At 36.9% G+C, this 25,289-nt stretch overlaps 1 protein-coding gene across 2 annotated transcripts in view; it reads right to left on the bottom strand.

The window, feature by feature from the left end:
• The window catches only part of Grik2 (glutamate ionotropic receptor kainate type subunit 2), a 624,705-nt gene that overhangs the window by 193,844 nt on the left and 405,572 nt on the right, over positions 1-25,289 (bottom strand). The gene's annotated exons all lie outside the window — the stretch shown is intronic.

Raw genomic sequence — 25,289 nt, 5'->3', positions numbered from 1 at the left:
AGGTCTCTCAAAGCCTTAACTAAGGAGGTACAACAAAGATACATCCTACATTAGGAAAAGGAGGCAATGGAATTAAACATGTATTTCAGGTGAAGGCATGAAGATCAATATGACAGAGGAATGTTAATGAAAAAAACAACTATCCTTGTGTTTAAAGTGACATCAATGCAGGGAGGGAAAAGGAGTGTTAAACAGACTGAAATGAGAAATATAAGGAGTCAAGCTCAACAGCTGTGACTTTCTGGCACAGCAATCAGAATGTGTGTGTGTGTGTGTGTGTGTGTGTGTGTGTGTGTGTGTGTGTGTGTGTGTGTGACCAGACTCATGTTGAATGTATTCAATCTTGATAAGAGCAAATAGAATTCAGACCATACTGTATTTTGAGTAGCAGGTAGAATATATTATTAGCACAGGTCATACTATTGCTCTCCACTCATATATTACCCATTAAAGATTTGAGTATGTCCAAAGTTTTGCCTATACCAGAATTTTAGATAAATAAATGAAAAAATACAGTATGTAAGTTTTCAGATTGGTTTTACATCATGTAGTAGTGTGCTGTTTGGATTCTTTCAATTCCTTTTTAGGTTTGATAGTCCATTTCCCCTTAGTGCTCAATAATATTGTACCTAAGCTATTTGTCCATTTAATTGCTATAGAAATTAAAATTTTTGGAAACTCCTACAAAACTGCAATATATTCCAGATCTGGTATCAACACATAACTTTGCAATTTATTTGGGTAAATACCAACGAAATGGATGCTGTATCTTTGGTAAGTGAATGCCATGTTCACAATAGTCAGGATTTCAAAGCAATGGGAGCATTCTGGGTCTTGTTCTAGTCCTTGACAAAATTTACCATGTTCAATGGTGTGTACTTTTGGACATTATTAGTGAGTAGTGGTGACATTTCACTGTTGTTTCAATTTGGAAATCCCTGGTGATCTATGATGTTGAGCAGGGTTTCAAAAAATGTCAATAGTGTTCTATCATGAGAGATTTAGAGTTACCACTTAAATGTCTGGTGAGGTTAAATACATTTCTGGAGTTTCAAAGCTAAAATCTGTGAACAGCTGGAAACAATGAAAGGACTTTGAACCTGTTCTGTTATTTTTAATTTTGTGAAAATTATTTTCCCAAGTTTTCTGTGTTGCTTTGAACAACACTAGATTATTTGAAAGAAACTATAAATGGTATGTTTTTATGTGACACTAGTTAAAACAGATAAGAATCAGATATTATTCTGTAAGTATGCTCAGAGCCACATATTTGTGGTTATTCTAAGGTAAACTAGATGCTTGTGGTTACTATAAGTTGTTGTAATATGGATAAGTTTACATATATCATACAATCATGTTTATAATTTATTCTGTGTGAGCAAATACAACACTACAAGTGTGACAAATGTGTATATACCTTTCTATCAAAGGACACTTCCCTTCCTTCCCTGGCCTTCCAGTCCCATATAGTAGAAAACACAGTTCTGAAGAATCCATTCTCTCTATGTGACTGCCATGCTTCAGAATTCAAAGTAGCCAAAGGTTAATACCATTTTATTCCACTGTGTATTCCTGTTCTAGCCATATTTAATTGTATCTTTTCCAGGTCCTCCCATTCCCTTTAAATATTGTTTAAACATGTTTTATATTGGGAAGTGATGCATATGTATTTAGTCTGTACACACTAATATCAATATACACTACATATGGAAAATTTATATGGCAGGACAGTCAATTCTATATCAAAAGAACCAAACACTGCCAGTAGATAAGAGGTTTACAGGTAAAATAACTACTACAATGGACTGAGGTAATGGATGCTTGAGTCAGTAACAGAAGCTATGGTTCCTGAACCTGAAGAAAACAAATATTAAAAACTTCTGAGATATGTAAGGCCTCTCCTTGGTTACAGTGTGGTACAGACAAATCCATGGTTCCTGAATCCATATAAAACATTAAAAAGTTAAACATTTAGGGGAGAAAAAAACCCACTTCTTAAATATATCATGGTAGCACAGACACTGAGAGTAACAGTTAAATAAATGGGACTTCCGAAAACTGAGAAGCTTCTGTAAGGCAAAGGACACAGTAAAAAGGACAAAATGACAGCCTACAGAATGGGAAAGTATCTTCACTAACCCCACATCTGACAAAGGGATAATCTTCAAAATATATAAAGAATTCAAGAAACTAGACATGAAAATACTGAACAATCCAATTAAGAAATGGGCTACATATCTGAAGAGAGAATTCTCAACAGTAGAATATCAAATAGCCAAAAGACATTTAAGGAATTATTCAACATCCTTAACCATCAGGGAAATGCAAATCAAAATGACTTTGAGATACCATCTTACACCAGTCAGAATGGCTAAGATTAAAAACACTGAAGAAAGCTTATGCTGGAGAGGATGTGGAGCAAGAACACTCCTCTGCTGTTGGTGGGAATGCAAACTATACAGCTACATTGGAAATCAGTATGGCAGTTTCTTAGAAAACTGGGAATCAATCTTCCTTAAGACCCAGCTATACTACTCTTGGGCATATACCCAAGGAATGCTCAATCATACCACAAGGACACATGCTCAACTATATGAGCATTATTCATAATAGCCAGAACCTGGAAACAACCTAGATGTCCTTCAACCAGAGAACGGATAAAGAAAACATGATATATAAACACAATGGAATACCACTCAGCAGTGAAAAACAATGACATCATGAAATTCGCAGGCAAATGGATGGAACTAGAAAATATCATCCTGAGTGAGGTAAGTCAGATTCACAAGGACAAACATGGTATGTACTCACTTATCATTGGATACTAGATGTAATGCAAAGGGTAACCAGACTACAACCTACAGCTCGAGCGATGCTAGCTAACAAGGAGAACCCAAAGAGGGATGCATGTATTGCCTTGGGAAAGAGAAATAGATGAGATCTCCATGTGTAAACTGGGGATAAGGGGTTTAGAAATGGAGGGTAAGGGATGGGGGAGGGGGATAGAAGGAAACAGGAAAGTTTAACTGGAACAGGGATGAAGTGGGAGAACGATGAAAGAGATACCATGATAGAGGGAGACATCATGGGGATAGGGAGAAACTGGGTGCTAGGGAAGTTCCCAGGAATCCACAAGGATGACCCCAGCTTAGACTACTAGCAATAGTAGAGAGGATCCCTGAACTGGCTTAACCCAGCAATCAGATCGGTAAATACCCTGTCATCATAGAATCTTATCCAGTAACTGATGGAAGCAGATGCAGAGATCCACAGTCAAATACCAGGCCAAGCTCTGGGAGTCCAGGCGAAGAGAGGAAAGAAAGATTATATGAGCAAGGGGCATCAAGATCATGATGGGAAAACCTACAGAGACAACCAAACCAAACTAGTGGGAACTCATGAAATTTCGATCAACAGCTGTGGAGCCTGCATAGGACTGGACTAGGCCCTCTGCATAGGGAGACAGTTGTGTAGCTTGATCTGCTTAAGAGGCCCCCTGACAGTGGGATCAGAATCCATTCCTCATGCATGAGCGGGCCTTTTGAAGCCCACTTCTATGATGGGACACCTCTCATAGCCTTGAGGCAGGGGGACAGGCTTGGATCTGCCTCTACTAAATGTACCTCCCCGTGGGAGGCCTTATCTTCTTGTAGAAGGGAATGAGGGGTGGGTTGGGGAGGGGAAGCTGGAGGGACAGAGGGAGGGAAGAGGGAGATCTTTGGTATGTAAAATGAGTAAAAAATTTTGTTAATTAAAAACTACAAGAAGATAAAAAATATTAAAAAATTAAACATTTAGGGGGAAAATCATGTTCCCTTGTAGAGGAGATAATAGTCTAAGAATTCTATATAGTTAGAATAATAGTCAATAGACTCATGTAAGCATAGTTAATTAATTCTATAAACTTCATACTCTGATTTTAATCATTATATGATTTGCATATAAATAAATGAAGTTTAGTTGTTTTTATTCAAAAGATTAGGTATCTCGTTAAGTTCTATGAACTAAGCAATAATGCTAGCTGACATTTTCCCGAGCACTTACTGTGGTGCTTGGCCCTGCCCTAAGTCCTTTTACTATTTACTTCTTATAATGAATACATGATATCAGTGGTGATATAATTTCCATTTTACAGAAAGCAAACCGAAAGGGAAGATGCTAAGAAATTTTTTTATTCCTGCCAAAGCCCAGCAGCCAGCATATTTGCAGTTACTCATGTTCCTGGAACTCTTCAGCATAAGCCTCCCTATTAATTTTTCTTTAGTAATCATTTCCAAACTTCATGTGAATGCATAATTATACATAACTCATTATATGACTGAATACATGTATTGCTTTATGATTTTTTAATCAACTAGGATTAGACATTGGGCTATATTATATGCAAAATGGTATTATTTATTGAACAGTATAATCAAGACTTCATTACAGAAGAGAGTAAGGAATAAATATATAATACAGTAAATTAATTTTCTACATGATAAATTAACACCCTTTCCTAAACAAGAGCATATCTTTTTTAATCATAAAAGTATTTTAAAAATTTGTGAAAGCAGCACAAGTTTATTTATCAGGTTGAGGTAGCAATACATGTTGTTTCTGCTATTTCCATTGTTATAATTCAGTCATAATTGGGACAATTTTAAATTTTTGTTCTAAAATATTAATGGTATGTTTTAAAAAGAAAATGAATATTTTAGATATACTAGAAAATATGATAATATTTAATGATAAACATGGAGTGTGTAAGGTATATAAAGGATATATGTAAGAAATTAAAAATAGCAAAATAAAGAGAAGTTTTAAGCCACTTAATCTCATCCATCCAATTGTACAATTGGCCATTCTACCTATTAATATAATCTATCTACAAGACAATAAGAAAACTAATGTCATAGAGAAATAAATTTATCCCTAGGTGATTAAAAAGTTTTAAATACTTTTGTACGGAACTAGAGAAAAATTTAGGCCACATGTATATTGTTAGTATTTATGGTTCTCCACAATGTCAAACATTGCTGTTTCCACATGTAAAGTAAGACACAGTTTTCCAGCTGTGATTCCTATCTCCAGCTACACTGTGTCAATGATAGTTTTACATCAAGTTATGACTCTCCTTTACGCTCTCTTTCTCTGTTTCACATGACGTATAGATAAATAATAACCTCATGTAAAAGAAAGAAAAATGGTACCAGAAGCAATTACTGTATCACACACCAAGTCCAGTGAATAATATGATAAAACCCTCCTGGGCAAGTTTACCAATTTCTCATGTGATCTCAGATCTGCACATCAGCGTTTGCTAGAAGTGAAACCATTTCATTCTGCTGGCATGGGTAATAAGGATTTTTCAGCATTTCCACAGTCAAGCCCAATTTTAAAGAAGCCACCAATAGATCATATATTTTTATCTGCATTAGACTGGGAGTTGGTACAGGATGAGACTAAAATGAGTTCCTGAAGAACTGAAATATGTTTAAGACTGAATGGAAAAAAATGTTTTATTTAAATATAATAAAAACGTCTAATAACTTAAAAATCTATAATTTATATGTTCCTCAGCTCTTATCTTGGGTTCAAATTCTTTTCCAAATGTTGGCCCTGTGAAATAGTTGTCATACCATGCTATTCAAAACTAGGGGAAATAAAAATGAAAACTAATTTTGATAGGATATGTGTATAATACTTGGTAATACTAAACTAGTTAACATATTTAATTAAAGATGCATTGGATACATATGCATTTTAACTATTCCCCTATTGCCTAGGAAAGAAAATAATGCAGAAAAATATGTCCTTATATAGATATAGATCAGTGACGGCTTTTAAATTCTTATTTATAACATCAGAATTATTTACATGCCCAAGTTGCTTCATTAATCATCAGAAATGGAGTGTTTCCATAAAGTACATTTCTTGAGAGACAGCCCTGGGCACATTTAGAGAATTCTGATAAACCTCAGCACACATAATTTTCTGCCCTATATATCATGTACTTTGGAAAATAAGGAGTAATATTCATGTAGCCTACTATGTTTCTGAATTTATCTTATAACCAAAATACTTTTAATCTGGGTAGTGGCAACCAACAGAGAACCTACTTGTACATATGTATCAAATCATTCTGAATGGTGCATGACATTTCAGTAAGACTGAGAAAACTCTAAAACAACATGGCATCTACATGGAGCAAATGGAAAAAAAATCTAATAATAATGATAATGAAAATGTTTTATGTGCTAAGATATAGATAGCTGTTCATACTTTCCTTTAAAATCACTTATATCTATCCCACTGCTAAGCTTTATATCTTCCATCTTTACATTCTATGACTTTTCTCACACAGAAAATACTGTCATAAATAATAGGAGAGAAAACTACATTTTTGAGAGTGTGAAAAACCACGTTATAAAGTACACAAAGCAGCAGGAGACGAATGGGAAGCACAGAGCTGTGGGGTGGGGCGCAATGGTGCTACTGAATCAGCTCTGGGACTGATATGCATCATCTGATAAAACTGAAGAAGAAGCATTTCCTGGTGGGTCCTCAGAACAATGCAAAGTGTAGGATCACATTTCTGTGAGGAAGGTTAGGATACCAAGGGGACTTTTATTAATGTTCATTTTCCCAGATTCTCTCTGTCCACCCATGCCCAAGTTCTGAGACTAAGTATTTAAAACTCTCTTCTACTTTGCAATGTAAGTAAACAAGTGTTATTTGGCTTTCTTATCATGCTTTTAAGCTCTGCTTTATATTATTTTTATTAGCATACAAAATAATGGAATTCATTATGGTATGTATACAGTTTGCCTTTTTTGATGCTGCCCTCTCACATCCCTCCCTACACTTCCCTTCCATGTTCACCTGACACATGTTCCAGTCTGTTTCCTCTGTCCAATTTCTTTATGATCTATTTTCCTGCTCATGTTCCCTTTCTAGGTTTCATGGTCTACAGCCACCCATTATATATATATATATATATATATATATATATATATATATATATATATATATATATGTGTGTGTGTGTGTGTGTGTGTGTGTATATATGTGTGTGTGTGTGTGTGTGTGTGTGTGTGTGTGTGTGTGAACTAAAGCTTATTTCCAAAGCAAATGTTTATGGATGTCTAATTTTGTTACAGGCAAAACTTTTCTTTAAGGATAAAATCCACAAAACAAATCTTGTGAATCCTCATGAAGAAAAGCAGGTAGCATGGAAGATGATTTCTAACAGAGATGTATTTCTGCTTAAAAAGAAACATAGCTAGGGGTTGGGGATTTAGCTCAGTGATTTAGTTCACTTGCCTAGCAAGTACAAGGCTTTGGGTTCGGTCCCCGGCTCTGGCAAAAAAAAGAAAGAAACATAGCTATATGATCACTGCCTGTCCCACTGAAATAATGGGCAAAATTTTAAGTCTCGTTAGAACTCTTCAAGTATGATATATCTAAAAGTGAAACTATAAAAAATCTGCAAAGTAAGATATGTTTTTATTTGACATCTTTGTGATTTAAATAAGCACAATCATCTAGCTTATAACAGATAGTGACATAAAAATTTACCAGGGATGATTACTAAATTACCACATTCTAAAGCATGCAATTTCAAGTTTTGATACATGCATGTGGGTTCATGAAATTGAAAATCCCATGATGGAAAATAAATAAAAAATATTTTAACTTCTCTGATAGAATTTTTCTTAAGTTATTTGAAGTAGGATGACGCACATTAATCCAGATCCTTCCAGGTGGGAAGATACACCAATAATCTGGGTCACACCCTGTGCTGGCAGGCTATTATAAGGATATGGAAGGAGGAACCTTATTTTGTTTGCTTCTTGCACTTACTCTGGCTAGCAAGTTCATTCCTTCACTGGCATTAGAGCCTACCCTTTGGGATTCCTGTGTATAACTGTAGACCAGCTAAAACATCCAACCATGTGAGCTGAACAACTCCTGGATGATGATGATGATGATGATGATGATGATGATGATGATGATTACTGGTTTTTTGAGACAGCGTTTCTCTGTGTAGTGTTGGTACCTGTCCTGGATCTTGCTCTGTAAACCAGGCTGGCCTCGAATTCAGAGATTCACCTGGCTCTGCCTCCTGAGTGCTGGGATTAAAGGCATGTGCCACCACTACCCAGCTAACTCCTGGATTCTTGAACCTGTCATTGGTTGGACTACCAGGGCTATAGCCTGTGAACCATTCTAATACACCTCCTTCATATGTGTATGTATGTGTATACACACATAAACACATACATATATAATATATAATGATTATAGATAGATAGATAGATAGATAGATAGATAGATAGATAGATAGATAGATTCATTTTATCATTTTATCTGTTCCTCTAGATAATCTGACTGGTGAAAACACATATTAAACCAACTTTAATGCATGTATCTGGTCTTCTGGACTTACGTTTTGGGGAAAACTTTTCAAAAGCAATGCTGCAAATAATAACTCATGCCATGCCCCAAATTAATGTGGTATATTGTGTACACAATATAATAAGAGCTACTTATATATACAGTGTTTATATTGGGTACAGGCTTTGGGGAAAATATTTTTTGGAAACTGTTGATATGCTGTATTAACACTGTGACTCTGACTATTTAATACTAACTAGTGTATGGGATTATGGTTTTCCTGACACTTAGGAAAATAATACTTCATTATTTGATTACAGAAAAAAACTGCCTATATTCTCATTCCATCTGCAGTTGTATAGTACTTCCAGAAGGGTTCTCCACTACAATTTACTCCCAGGGAAATCCACTGTGATAGGAAAATGTTCTTCTCATAATTCTGTCTAAACATCCTGCCATGTTCATTTTTCTCTTATTATTTCTCAACACTGAAAGTTTACTATGAATAACAAAATGAAATTCCTCATAAGGACAGAATTGTGGTGTCTATTGTGTTACTAAATTACTGTCATTAAAAAGTAACATATTTATTTATCATATCTCAATTATCTTATTTATCTTATTATATCTTCTTCTGATAATGTTTTTATTTTTAAATTATTATCCAAGATATTTGTCTTTACTTTCTTTTTTCTGTCATTATTCTCCATTAGTGAATCATGTTAGTATCTCTCTAATAAAACATTCATTCATTGAAAATCATTCAATAGATATCACAAATGAAATACAAATTGGTCTCACGTTGTTATGGACATGAAAAGGCAGACACAGTATTTTTGACAAAGGAGCAGGAGAGCCTGAAAAGAGGTGGGGTAGGGGTGAGAGATGTCAGTACAATGATGTCACAAGGAAATGGCCTATGAGTCAGATTCTAGCGGCTACCGTATATAAAAAATTGTATCCCAATTTTCATAGCTGAAGTTATAAATGGAGGCCTTCGATGTATTCCCAGAGACCCTGATCTATGAGTTGGAGTTTTAATAGTGGGGTTTTCACTACATAAAATATAATCTTTAGCTGAGTTATTGAGCAGTGGGTGCTAGCTAGCGTGATGGGGCCTACAGAAGAACACAGCCACCACCCACAAGACACTACAGTTTGGTCTCATGCTCTGCTGCCCTCCTTGTGAAATTCTTAATATTTTTTTTTAATTTAGGATCTTTTCTATCTTTATTTTACAGTGAGGAAATATGGAGCCAAAATATATGGGAGATTAAAAACTTTTTTCAGTGCTATTTTTTAAAGTTATTGTTCTTACTATTTAGAATTTAGATTTTAAATATGGATTTAAAGATAGAGCAAACGAAGAATGTAGGAAGGGATCATTGCCAAACACTGGAAGAGAGTTTGATCATCAAGTTACTAGGGATTATTTTTTTATTTTGTTTTTAGACACAGACTGACCTCAAATGTGTTGTTCCCTGCTTAGCCCCGCAAAGACAGGTATAAAATGGGATTATTAGCTTGCTTTTTAACAATTAATTAATATTTTAAAATTATTTTACCCAGTGCAATAATTTGAGTTTGAAGGCTTTCTGCTTTTAAAAAATGGAGGTTGTAACACTGTCTTTCTTCTGGCTTTACATGGCCAAAGAGTGGCATATAGTAACAGGAGAAAATATTAGATAAAAACTAAATGCTAATTGCCCTCACATCCATCTAAGAATTTGAGTTATGCAAACCCTGCCATGTTCCTGAGCTTACAGTATAGTGATATTTTATTTTTACTGAAATGTGATTTTATTTGTATATTAATAAAGTTGCCTTGGGGTCAGAGCAAGCCATAGCAGAAGCTGGGCGGTGGTGGTGCACGCCTTTAATCCCAGCACTTGGGAGGCAGAGCTAGGCAGGATTTTTGTGTGTTCAAGGATACAGCCAGCATAGTGACACACGCCTTTAGTCTCAATAACAACTATAGAAGACCTGGAGGTCTGTATAGACAGGCAGTGATGAGGAGTTCATGTGGCTGGGTTTACAACCAATGAGAAGACAGAACAGAAAGTCTATATAAAAGACAGGACACAGGAAGTAGGTCTCTTGCAGAGAGGAAAGACAGAGCAGCAGTGAAGGGTAAGGTTTTCAGCTCTCAGCTATTGCTCTGACCTCTTAGCTTTTAACTCTGCAATTGGCTCTGTGTTTCTTATTTAACAAGACAGTTACATCTACATTACAGGGAAAGACAGCAGCATGATGCTCACCAGACATTCAGAAACCAAGAGGCCTTTTCTATATGCTACATGAAGAAACTTTCAGCCACTGTCCCTGGAGATCATTCAAACTAGCATCATGTTTATTTTATTAATTTTTTTAAGAATTTTATTCATGAGTACTGTATTTTTATCATTTCTACCCACAGTCTTTTCCTTCCAAATTCTGCCGTGTCTCCCAAATCCCTCTAAACTTTATTATAGTGATATTTTATTTGTATTGAAATGTGATTTTATTTGTATGTCGTAAAGTTGCCTTGAGGTCCGAGCAAGCCAGAGCAGAAGCTGAGCAGTAGTGGGGCACGCCTTTAATCCCAGCACTTGGGTGGCAGAGCTAGGCGGATCTCTGTGTGTTCAAGGACACAGCCAGCATGGCAGACACACGCCTTTAATCTCAATACCAACCATAGAAGACCTGGAGGTCTGTACAAAAGGCAGTGACGAGGAGGTCATGTGGCTGGGTTTACAACCAATGAGAAAACAGAACAGAAAGTCTTTAAATAGACAGGACACACAGAAGTAGGTCTCTTGCGGAGAGGAAGAACGGCAGAAGCAGTGAAGGGTAAGGTTTTCCGCTCTTGCTCTGACTTCGTGGTTTTTAACTCTGCAATCAGTTCTGTGTTTCTTATTTAACAAGCCTGTTACATCTACACTTTATGACCTCTTCTATAATTATTATTGTTATACACATGTGTGTGTATATATATATATATATATATATATATGCACATATATACATACAAACAATGCATATATAATTACAACCTGCTAGTCCACTTAATGTTGTCCACATGTATATGTGTTTAGGGCTGTCCACTCAGGACTCAGTTACTTTTACAAATTCCAATGGACTTATTAAGACATCACAATATTGAAAATCAAGGACAGCCTGCTTATTGTTTCCTATCTTCAAAATCTTCAAAATCATTGTCAGTACTGGATTTATATTTGTATATCAAGTCAAACTAAACACACATGTTAAGAAAAAACATTGGTTATATGAACCACACTCTAGGGCAGACTCTATGCCCAGGAGTAGTGGCCCAACATCAAACAAATTTCATGAATTCTATGAGTATGAGGAGAGGGAGGCTCTTTGTTTCATTTAGTTTAATTTCATAATTTTGTCTTTTTGTTTGTTTCTTTTGATTTTTGTTTCTGTGTTTGGGAGTTTATTTCTGAAAGAGAAAGAGACAAAGAAAACCTATGTTGAACAAGAAGAAAATAAGTAGTTTCTAGAAGGGAATAGAGAAGGGAAAAGGTGTTGAAAACATATTGTATAAAATATTTTTAATAATAAATGGGAAGGCAGCCACCAGAGAGATGCATAATTGGTCAAAGGGCTAAGAATATGAAAATAAGTGTTCATCAATAATGTAACATTTTTATCACATTTACCACAAGTCAAGGCTCAGAGTATATCTCAGAATAGGAGGCTAGAAGAGTATTAGAGCCAGAGGACATTTAGAAGTGCTTTCAGACATGATATAGCCACTACAATCATGAATTCACTTGCATAAAACTTGCACAAGATTAAGCCAGCCAGAATTCCAGGTACTCTCAAGGTCTCACCTCTTAGTTAGGAGATATTGGAAACTGATAGATAATAGGGAGGGATAATTATTGTTTTGGAGGGTATCAACATTGGGAGGTTCCCAGCACTCCATGGATGGCCCCACAGCCATGCATATGTCAATAAATGTAAAAGCCAAGGAACTGCTTTCTGAACTTTTGTTGTACATTCAACAGTCTATTTATCATGAAATTAGGTTTTGTTTGAAAATAAAAAGAACACAGCATTTTTCCCGTAAAGATAGCTGTAAAACCTGTTACAATGTCTCTTGTGGTTACTGACCAGTATATTTTTATTCTATATTATGTATTTTTATGCTGATATTTAACAAGATTAATGATGGCACTGTTCACCATCACAATCTTAGCAAATATTTTGTTCAGCTAAGTGTCTTTACCTTTAAACCAGCACCAGACTTTCTAAAGAGGTGTATCAAACCTGAAACGATGAACTGCAAATGAAACATATAAGGGACACATATAACAAAGAACCAGTCTTTTCAGAAAGGGAAATGTTGTACTTTATCTCTTCAGCTCCTGCCTTCCTTCAGGTCCTACTTGGGGATATCCTAAGTAGCTATTCCCAGTCACTGCCCAGCCTTCTCAGTCAATGTGACAGCTGGCATGGGAAGGCAGCCATCTGTCAGCCAGGCACCAAGCCACGATCAAACTCCTTTGAACAGAATGTAGAGCAAGAATCTCATGTCCTAACTATTTACAATGTACGCTTGCTTCTTCAGAAAATGTTTATCACAAGGAGCTTTAAAATACCTGCTATTGTGTTCTTTTTTTTTCTTTAAGAATATTTCATTAAGAAACATGATGGTGAGAAATAATAATTTTCATTCTTAGGCAATATTTGATTACTATTCCTGACTAGAAGGGGTCTCATAATTGGTAGATGATTTCAAAAGTATCTTGTATTTATCCATGTTAGGAAACATAATAGTTAAGTGTTTATTAGTCAAGTAAATTTTTTGACATCTTTCAAAAGAATTGGAGCAGAAAGCCAGTTACATTATACATATATAATTCACTTCTTAGGCATGTATTCATGTGACTTAGTAATCAAAGTTAAGAAAAAAAAACTTTAATGAGTCCAATATTGCCAATGTTAGCAAAAAGCAATTACTTGCTTTATTACTTTGTATAGGGGATATAGATAGTTTTGTACTTATTATTTCAATTCAGTTCTCATAATAATTACCACCGCTGGTCTAAATTACATTTTACCATTCTAAACTGATCTTCAATCACTTTTCCCTAAACAAAACTAAGAAAGTTTCATAAAGAAACAGCAAAACTTTGATCTCAAAAAAAGAAAGTGGAGGGCTGGAGAGATGGCTCAGAGGTTAAGAGCACTGACTGCTCTTCCAGGGGTCCTGAGTTCAATTCCCAGCAACCACATGGTAGCTCACAACCATCAGTATTGAGATCTAGTATACATGCAGACAGAACACTGTGTCCATAATAAATAAATAAATCTTTAAAGAGAGAGAGAGAGAGAGAGAGAGAGAGAGAGATGTGAGGGAATTGACTGACAATAAGTTTAACTGGGAAATAGTTTCATTGCCCCTCAATGTTTCATAATCCTGTAATGCTGCAGGATAAAAAGAACTCAGAAACCAAATCATTCAAGGGTCATGTAAATTTCCCAAACACAGACACAGAAAGAAGCCATAAGCAACACAAGTCATCTATACAAGAAAGCTGTGGATGGTCCCTGCTTCATTGACCATACTTCACTACTTAGTACTTTTATTCAGCCTCTGCTATTCCCAACTCATGTGCTTTTACTTGTATAGTTAGGATCTATGGCTTGCCATTGCTGAATCTGGTCTTTCAATTGCCTTTTATTCCCAGTGACTCTTAAAGTCTGAATTCTGTCATAGCTAATTAGCACTTACATCAGAAACCCAGGGTGCACTACAGGTTATCACAATGGGAAGTAGAGTGCCAGGAGGAAAGTGGAAAACCCTTGCAACTGCCAAAGACCATAAAGTTGTGAGAATCAAAAGATGATAAAGAACTCAAGAAACTAGACATCAAAATACTGAACAATCCAATTAAAAAATGGGTTAAAGACCTAAACAGAGAATTCTCAAAAGAAGAATCTCAAATGGCTGAAAGATATTTAAGAAAATGCTCAACATCCTTAGTCATCAGAAAAATGCAAATCAAAATAACTCTGAGATACCACCTTACACCTGTCAGAATGGCTATGATCATAAACACTAATGACAGTCAATGTTGGAGAGGATGCGGAATAAAGGGAACACTCCTCCACTGTTGGTGGGAATGCAAACTTGTATAACCACTGTGAAAATCAGTATTGTGGTTTATCAGAAAATTGGGAATCGATCAACCTCAAGACCCAGCCATACCACTATTGGGCATATATTCAAGAAAGACTCAATCATACCACAAAGATACATGTTCAATTATGTTCATAGCAGCATTATTCATCATAGCCACAACCTGGAAACAACCTAGATGCCCATCAACTGAAGAATGGATTAAGAAAATGTGGTACATATACAAAATACTCAGCAGAGAAAAACAATGACATCATGAAATTTGCAGGCAAATGGATGGAACTAGAAAATATCATCCTGAGTGAGGTAACCCAAGCCCAGAAGGACAAACATGGTATGTACTCACTCATAAGTGAATACTACATATAAAGCAAAGAACAGAACCAAAGAGGCTATATAGCAGGGGGGGACCCTAGGATGACTGTAGCTTATAATAAGTTTTTGTTTTACTCAATCACTGGGCAAGCCTCAGTGAAACATTTCACTATTAGGATAAGAATTTGTACTGTATCAAGCTGATAATAAAAAACAAATAAAATAATTTTTAAAAATTATGAAGAGTCCCCACATGGGCTCATAAACTTTTCTCATGTCAGGAAAACTCTTGTCTCAAGATATTTTTGTATATCTTGTTAATAATCTCAAGATACTATTAAATGGTAATTTCGGCATGGAATATATTGGGAGACCAGCTCTTATGATCTGATGTTTAGGTTTTAACAACATCATCCTGATTTAGGATTATTTAGCATTAACAACCTCAATACATTGTCAATGGGAAATCTTTATTAGATTTTTCTTTATTTTTAATGAACATTCTGAGGCAATCTAAAATATTTTGGTATTTGTTGGTCGGTTGTTGTTACCATGACACTCAAAGGTATTATTTTATATTATAAATTTTCAAGCATACATTAAAATACATCAGTAAACTATGTAGGCACAATCACATTTTTAGTTACAGCCTGTGTTTATCCCCTTGCAAGAAAAAAAATTTGGGAGAGTTTGCAAGAGACATAAAGTAAATATACCTAAGTCTTTGTTGGTCATACCTACCATCCTGGAAAATATTTTTGGTTTTGCTCTTATGACTATAGAAAGTCAATCAGAATCTTAGAAGGGATAGGCATGTCTGTGTTACACAAAGCATGTCTTTTCAGCTGAAAACAACATGCTAGAGAGGTAAGGGCTATGTGATATACCTGAAATAGCTTTTGTAGGACAAAGGCCTTGCTAGTGTACTATTCACTCATATTTAAGTAAAGTGCCCATGCCAGAAAACAAATGTTTAAAGGAGAAGTTGACACGGTGATTAGAATGTATATTTGCATAAAGAAAACACTGTATCTTTTTATTATACTTGGTAGACCACTAGTTTTTACTTGATTATCAGTATTAATGAGAGATCTTTACTTGTATTACCTTTCTGCTAATATTTTGTACACTAGCCATTAAGTTCTTCATTAACTTAATTAATAAGAGAAGGAGAGCAAAGGGTGTTCAAATCAATCACAGGTACCTTTCATTGCTGTCCAGTAAAAGGTTTGGTGGGAAAGGAGACTGCACCCATTAGTTATCTTCTCCGCTGCATTCCATCACTGACCCTAGTTTATTACTAAGATCTGATGGCACGAAATTTATTGCCAACACCTCCATTCTTACATGAATCAATAAGGCTCACATCGCTTCTCCAATAGTCCTACTATGCTCTCTGATAATGATAGTATCCTGCCCCCAGGTTTTTACTCTTAAATCAAAATGTATTTTTCTCAGAGATTTTTGCTCTGTTTCATCTGTCCCCAAGAAATTCCATACCTGATTCTTGAATGTTGCCACCTCTTTCCTACATACACTTTCACTCAAAGTAGACTCACCTAATAATGTTCTCTTTAGTAAAACCTATGAACAAACCACATATATCATTTGTTAAACAATGGACACAATTGTTAATTGACACATTTTTGGGGTTGGGAATTTAGCTCAGTGGTAGAGCACTTGCCTAGCAAGCACAAGGCTCTGGGTTTGATCCTCAGCTCAAACAAACAAACAAACAAACCAAAAAAAAAAAAAAAGGTAGTGCATTCTTAGAATAAACATTTTGTAGTTTAATTGCCAGAATTGAAAGTGTAGGTTTTAGAATGACTTAAATATCCACAAAACAAAACCACAACAAGGCCTTTGGCATAAGTGAATAGAAAGAAAGACACTAGACTCTCAAGTTGAAAACTAAAGCAGAAAAGAGACTGAAGCTGAAGCGGTAAGGAATGCAGGGACCCACAGATGAGCTGCCCAGACACCAGGAGTTCCAGATCTTGTAGCAGAAGCTGAGGAAACAGGGAAGAAGGGGGAGTTGAATGATGTATGGGGAATTCCACAATGCTATCAGAAGCTGTGGAGTCATGGAAGGGGCAGACACTGACACAGAGCAGATTGTAGAAGCATGAGGATCACCACAATATTGAACAGACACTTTAGACCCAGAGATAAGTACAGAGCTGAACCAGTGTAAGGTGAAACACAGGTCCCATAACAGTTGGGCCAGGATCTGTGGAAGCAGAGAGGAGGTTGGAGTTGGCCCAAGGAAGGTGCCTGAGGTAGAGTCACACAGAGGCCTGAAAGGCTACAGAAGAAGGAACAAGGAAGGTTAAGCTGACCAGAGTAGGGCTTTGGCAGAAAGGCACACTAGAAGTCAGAGGAAAAGGTGTCAGGACTGGGGAGTGTTAACACTCATAAAGTGACTGGGGCTGCATGTAGAATGTGACTCTCAGAAGATAAGGAATAGACCCCAGGTCCTGAGGAAAATGACTCTTCAGTCCTAATACAAACTCCCTTGAGCATAGCAAATGCCTCTACTGAAGGAATGGTGAAGTGAATTTAAAATGGAAGAGAAAGGAAAGAAGGGAGGAAGAAAGGAAGGAAGGAAGAAAACATGCCTCAACCAAATGTATAACTCTAGATGTACAAGTCCCAGCATAAATAACACAAATAAGTAAGATATGTCTACTCCAAAAATTACTACTTCCATATTAGTGGTCTACATTAGGAATAATTTTGAAGAACTTCAAAAGAATAATTACAACTATGCTCAAGAACTCAAAGCAGATAGCAATGTTTTTAAAGAAAACAAAACAAAAAAGAGCTGAATGAAATTAAGAGTTCAATTAAAGACATATAAATAGCATTCAAAAAGTAAGTGGAATTGCTGAAAAAAACTAAATTGAAATGATGTAATAAGCTAAATAAAAAGCTCAGCTGAGAGGGTCACCAAAAGCATACAGCATGGAGACATGTAGTTGGAGTTTTTCTGCCTGGCCCAGTCAGGACAAATCTCTCTTACCCGCCAGTCCCACAGTCGCTCAGACCCAAACAAGAAAGCACACGGAAACTTACATTGTTTACAAACTGTATGGCTGTGGCAGGCTGTTTGTTATCTACTTTTTCTATCTTAAATTAACCCATTTCTGTTAATCTATACTTTGCCACATGGCTCGTGGCTTAACAGTGTCTTTACGTGTTGCTTCTCATGGCGGCGCCTGGCGGTGTCTCCCCAGCCTTCTACTTCCCAGAATTCTCTTTTCTCTTGTCCCGCCTATACTTCCTGCCTGGCCACTGGCCAATCAGAACTTTATTTACACAGAGCGATATCCACAGCACTTCCCTTTTTTTTCTTTTTTTTTAAGGAAGGTTTTAACCTTTACATAGTACAATTACATATAACAAAACAATTATCAAGCAAGAATTACAGTTACAATATTAAAGAAGATATCCTATCTATCTTATATTTATGAGTCTAAGGTTTTATATCTAACGTACCTTTTATCATAACTGAGGAAATTATAACTATCTAGTCTTTAACCACATCAAAGACCTCAGAAGGATATAATATTATTTGAGAACCAGGAAAAGGATGCAAGCAACTTTCGGGAGTCTTGCAGGGTAGACAGAGACAGCTGGCAGCCTGAACAGTCACCTAATGTTCCTTTGTAAAGTTGGGGCATTTGTCTTCAGCCCACAGGGCTAGAGTCTCTTGGTCACTTTTCTTAGTGTCCTGTAGAATGTCTGGCAGTTTCCTCCTCGAAGCAGGAACCTGAAGGACCATTTCTTCAAGCAAAGTTCAATGGTCACCTTTCTATGGGTCCTGCATGTCCAGTTAATCAAGCAGTCCAGGCAAGAACAGTTTCTTGCCCAAATGGCTATTTTTGCCAAGGTGAAGATAAGATCTGAAGTGTCTTCAATGCCCATCCTCCTCTCTGAAGTAAATCGGTCCTGCCAGGAGCAGACATGCCTCACTGTCCAGAAAGTCTAAATTTTAAAAATATTTTAAATGCCATATTCTGAAGGTCTTTGAAGTATTTGAAGATTACCTATCTATCTGAAATATATCTATGTATACCCAGAAGACTTAACTAACATGGCTATGAGTATGATTATCACAGATGATTAATTATTAATCTATTTTTAATTATCCATTACAATTTTAAATGAGCTATACAAACATAATATCTTAAACAAGAGTAGAAATATACACACAGTATAACAAAATTAACTTTAAGTTTGTATCAATAGACTAAAATCTATACCAATGTAAAACATTTTAAACAAGTTGTTGTTCTTTAGAAGTAAGTTCCTTAATCTACCCTTTCATCCTATTATATCTATATCATATCCCCTCTTTTTCTTTAGAAAGAGATCACATTTATAACCAACCTGCTTTAAATAAAAATATTGCTTTTTCTCTGTCCCACACCAGAGGGCTCTTCTGATTTGGGACACAAGAATCTCTTAACCTTTTCTTTTAGCAATATGTCTGGGTTTAGAGAAGGAGTGAGCCAATTCCATCTCCAAAGCCAGCTTGATAATTTTGGGAATGTGGGCGTAGTTTCTCTTACTACTTCCTGCTGGAGGGGGGCGCTGTATCTTATGGGGACACAAAGAAAATTTTAGGATTATGGAGTAGTCCATTAGGGTGAACCTCTGAGCCAGTTGCCTTGAAACCATTCTGGATATTGGATCATCTGGGCCATGGTGTCATCGGAGAACTTTCAAGTGGTCTTGGCTGATCAAACCTGATGTATCTTAATGTGGAACAAATCCATAGCCTCTGGCTTTCTGAGAAAACAAAAGTAGAGACTCTTTTCCAAAGCAACATATCCTTATATCCAAATTTTGAAGTCAAAATTTACATATTTGTTTAACTCAACAGCTTTTACGGTCAAATCTTTTTTTGCAGTTAAAAATCCCAAAGACAAGACAAACCAGATTCTCTGTGTAATATCCATCTTTGTATGACTGAAATGCCACTGTGGCTGCTGGCTCCGCCCACCTCAGCTTCCCAACATGGCGGTGGTACATGGAGCCATGTGTACCATCAACTATCAGAAGAAGTTCTATCAAAGCAGCGCATAGCCCAGAAACCTTTTTTTTTTCTTTCTTTTTTTAACTAGCAAAGGCTAAATCCAGCATGCAGTAGAGTAAAGTGCTGCTTGTAGACTCCTCATTCCCACCACATTGCAGGTCAGACGCACATGCCAGGAACACGCCATAGTAGCTCAAACCGGCAGGCTGCTGCTAACTTGAGAGAGACAATTAGGAAGATGTTTTTAGCTCCGTCTTAGAATCTTTTTTCTCAGGTGTTAGGTGGAAACTCTTGCCAACACGTTGGGCACCATTTGTAGTTGGAGTTTTTCTGCCTGGCCCAGTCAGGACAAATCTCTCTTACCCGCCAGTCCCACAGTCGCTCAGACCCAAACAAGAAAGCACACAAAAACTTATATTGCTTACAAACTGTATGGCTATGGCAGGCTGCTTGTTATCTACTTTTTCTATCTTAAATTAACCCATTTCTGTTAATCTATACTTTGCCACATGGCTCGTGGCTTAACAGTGTCTTTACATGTTGCTTCTCATGGCGGCGCCTGGCAGTGTCTCCCCAGCCTTCTACTTCCCAGAATTCTCTTTTCTCTTGTCCCGCCTATACTTTCTGCCTGGCCACTGGCCAATCAGAACTTTATTTACACAGAGCGATATCCACAGCAGAGACAGTGTATTGTAGTGGATAGCCATCCCCCATTGAGGCTTCAGTAATGGTTGCTCCCACAAGGCAGGGCAGAGAAGGAAACAGAAGACTGAGGATCGGAAGAGGAGGCGCACGTTGTTTCCAGGACCCTGGACGCTGGAGGTAGACGGAGCAGAGTTCTCCAGAGAACACCGCCAGACTGCACTATACCTTTGCCAGACCCTGTAACCTACCCCTTCATTATAAGTTACCCCACAAAATAAACCTCCTTTTTAACTACGTGGAGTGGCCTTAATAATTTCACCAATATCTGGCGCTCACGTGGGGCAAATCCCAAAGGCCTAGGCGGCTCCCTCCCTCAGCCTCCTCCCCAGCTGGCAGGTACCTAAACCGGCCTGGAAAGTTAGCTTAGCCTGTAGACCAGCAAAAACCCACTGTAAGTGAGGCCTTCCCACTCCTCCTGCTTTGGAGCTATACCAACGCCTCCTGCTGGCTGAAAAGTGCTACTGTACTCCCCAAAACCACAGAAAGGTAAACTTTTTTCAAGTAAAAGTACTTGATAATTTTACACATTAAAACTGACTAACAAATTTTGAGTAATTCTTGTAATATGGCTGACAACATTACCTCACAAGGATTTAAAAACCTTTTTGCCTGTATGATGAATGACATTCTATGGAAATATACGACCTCCCTAAGACATATCTGGCCTGTACAATTTTGACATTAATTGTAATAATTTACATAGTGTTCAAACACTGGTTTAATAATAAGAACAAAGACGAGTCATTATTGGGACTGATACAGCCTTTAAAAGATTCTCTTTTTGGAATCTGCTGACCAGGACTTACATAAAAAGATTCTCTCTCTGGAATCTGCTGGCCAGGACTTACAAAACAAGCTTGTACCCAAAATTGCTTTTATTGATAATAAATATGAGTATTTAGTGGATAGAACACTAACTCTCCAGAGTGAAGTTGTAACTACTCAGACACTATGTAAGGAAGAAAAATTATCATTACTTGATAAGATAAGGTCCATGGAATCATGTGTTTCAGAAGAACATAAAAACTTCCATGATTCCATGAAAAATCTGGAATCCCTTACAAGAGAGGAGGTTTACTCCCTGGAACAGACCCTAGGTGCTCCTTTACAAGCCCTGGAGGAAACTCTCAATAAACATGACAAGGGAACTAATAAGCAGAAGGGCAAGACCATACAGGTTGTAACATCTCCAAATGGCTCTCATACAATGGCTTATCCTGTTATCATCCATGAGAAGCCAGCAGATGACACACACCACGAGCCATATACGACATATACATTACAACCAATTTCAACAAGGGACTTTAAAAATATAAAGGAAGCAGTAGTTACATATGGATACACTCCACATATATAAAACAGATGTTAAATTCGTGGTCTACCTCACATAGAATCATTCATGATGACTGGCATCAGTTAATTTCAGCTGTTCTAGAATATAGCCAGCAGTTACAGTGGAAAAGCTGGTTGAGAGAAGAGGCAAGAAATTTAGAACAACAAGGTAAACTCAGAGGTTTTGAGATATCCCAAGATCAAATACTTGGTGAGGGATGTTTCACTGACAGGAATGTACAAGCCATTTATGATGAGCATACAATATACCTATGCCGTACAGCAGCTCTAAATGCTTGGTAAAAAAAATTCCAGAACCTGGAAAAGCAACTGAGGTATACACAAAGATATTTCAGGGACCACATGAACCCTTCACTGATTTTTTACAAAGGCTGAACACAGCTATAACAAAAGCTGTATCATATAAAGAATTAAGAAAAGTATTAACTGAGTCCTTGGCATTCGACAATGCTAATGCAGAATGCAAAAGAATACTTACACCATTAAAGATCAGATCAGCTCAATGGAAGAATGGATTCAGTATACTAATAGTGTTGAATCTCTTAACTACAGTAATGAGGCTTGGATAGGAGAGACAAATCCCAAAGGTGAAAGAAGGCCCCATGGTACCAAATGTTTTAAATGTGGTACACCAGGTCATATAAGTAAAAACTGTACATGGGGTAATCCTAGAAGTAATATTCCTTCTAGGAATAGCCTAAACAGAAGACCCCAACCACTTCCTGGATTATGTAGAAGATGTGGCAAAGGCCGACATTGGACCAATGAGTGCAGATCAAAAATAGATATACGAGGCAACCCTTTACTGGCAGGAAATGCCTCAGGGGGCCTCTGCAGGCCCCCAAAGCAAATGTGGTAAGAACATTCCCAGCCACTGTGGAAGACATTCCTCTCCAGGACAACTGAATAAACCAATGCCTAATGTAAAAACCGATACTGCAATGGATGACAAAACAGCTCTGATAGATGAATCACAGTTTACAAAGAACACAATAAAACAAATATTTTGGCAGACTTCCATAAATGAACAAAGACCAAAGCTTAGAATTCGAATTAATGGCTTGGTTCTGGAGGGCCTGGTACACACAGGTGCGGATGTGACTGTAATTACACCAAAATCATGGCATCCTAATTGGCCTCTTCAAGAGGTAGATGTCCAACCTTTAGGAATTGGCACCCTATCTCAGATAAAACAGAGTTCGAGATGGGTTGAATATATAGGGCCAGAAGGACAGAGAGGAAGGCTGAAGCCATATGTAGCAAATGTAGCAGTGAATCTATGGGGCCGAGATCTGTTACAACAGTGGAATACCCAGATTAAAATTCCTACACTCTCAGAAAAGGAATACAGGCCAATGCATGTTTCTAGGAATAATATCATAACATGCTATAAAAAACAGTCACCAACAATGCAGGCTGTACACAAACAGAGCAGAACTGCTGTTGAACTCTCTGAAGTACCAACTGCCTTACCTTTAAAATGGCTAAGTAATAAACCTGTCTGGGTTGGACAGTGGCCTTTGACAAATGAGAAGCTACAAGCTTTAGAACAGCTGGTTCAAGAGCAGTTAAATGCTCAACACATTGAAGAATCTACCAGCCCTTGGAATTCTCTTGTATTTGTTATTAAAAAAAAGTCTGGTAATTGGAGAATGCTGACAGATCTGAGAGCTATTAATAAAGTAATTCAGCCAATGGGCTCCCTACAGACTGGGATGCCCTTGCATTCTCTGCTACCCAAAGAATGGCCTATAATAGTTATTGACTTAAAAGACTGTTTCTTTACCATACCCTTACAAGAAAATGATAGAGAAAAATTTGCCTTCACAGTTCCTAATTATAACAATTCTCAGCCAGTCAAGAGATATCAATGGAAGGTCCTCCCACAGGGAATGTTAAACAGCCCTACCTTATGCCAATACTTTCTGCAAAAACCATTTGGAGATAATTCGTGTAAAGTTTCCACAATCCATAATTTATCACTATATAGATGATATCCTATTAGCTGATCCAAAGTTAGACACATTAGAAAGCATGTTTGAAGAAGTAAAAAAAAGTTTTGCCTTGCTGAGGACTGCAAATTGCTCCTGAAAAAATACAAAGAGGTGATTCTATTAATTACTTAGGATATAAGATAGAGTTACAAAAAATTAGACCCCAAAAGGTACAACTGAGGAGAGATCGATTAAAGACTCTTAATGATTTTCAAAAGTTGTTAGGAAGCATTTCCAACTTACTGGGTATCATGGGAATACCCAAAGATGGACTACAAAATTTGGTTAATACTCTAGAAGGGGACAAAGAATTAAATAGTCCAAGAGAATTATCAGCCAAAGCTGAGAAGGAATTGGCTCTAGTAGAAAAGACAATTCGAGAAGCACATGTGGATCGTGTGGATCCAGAACTTAAATGCATTCTTGTCATATTCCCCTCCAGACATTCCCCCACAGGTATTTTGATGCAGAGGGAAGATATTATATTGGAATGGATATTCCTACCATGTAAACCAAATAAGAAATTAAAGACTTATATAGAAAAGATCTCTGATTTGATTCAAAAAGGTAAATTAAGACTTCGTCAGTTGACAGGAATGGACCCAGCAGAAATTGTAGTACCTTTAACTAATGAGGGAATTTCATCACTATGGAAAGATAATGAATACTGGCAGAGAGCCTGCAGTAACTTTTTGGGAGAGATTAACAACCATTATCCCAAAAGCAAGAGAATAGAATTCATAAAGAAGACTGAATGGGTCCTTCCTCACATTGTACGACACAAGCCAATTTCTGGAGTCCTCACATTCTATACTGATGCAAATAAATCAGGGAAAGCAGGATACAAATCAGGAGACCTAAGTAAAGTGGTACATAGTCCATACAGGTCTGTACAAAAGGCAGAACTGTATGTCATTCTTATGGTTCTGATGGACTTCACAGCACCCCTCAATATAGTCACTGACTCTCAATATGCAGAGAGAGTTGTTTTACACATTGAAACTGCTGAATTTTTTCCTGATAATACAGAATTAACTTCATTATTCATACAATTGCAGGAAATCATCAGAAAAAGGGAACATCCTATATATATAACACATATCAGATCCCATACAGGTCTGCCAGGACCTCTAGCACAAGGTAATGATGAGATTGATCAGTTACTAATAGGTAATACGCTAGAAGCCTCAGAATTTCACAAGAAACACCATGTAAATAGCAAAGGTTTGAAGAAGGATTTCTCCATTACTTGGCAACAAGCTAAGGATATTGTGAAAAAATGTCCTACTTGTTCCTTCTATAACCAAACTCCATTACCTGCAGGAAGCAATCCAAAAGGTATACAAAG

The sequence above is a fragment of the Onychomys torridus genome, chromosome 19 (genome assembly GCF_903995425.1).
Source record: "Onychomys torridus chromosome 19, mOncTor1.1, whole genome shotgun sequence".
NCBI classification, from domain to species: domain Eukaryota; kingdom Metazoa; phylum Chordata; class Mammalia; order Rodentia; family Cricetidae; genus Onychomys; species Onychomys torridus.
The sequence above is the reverse complement of the archived record's forward strand: the minus strand, read 5'-3'. Positions and strand labels throughout refer to the sequence as shown.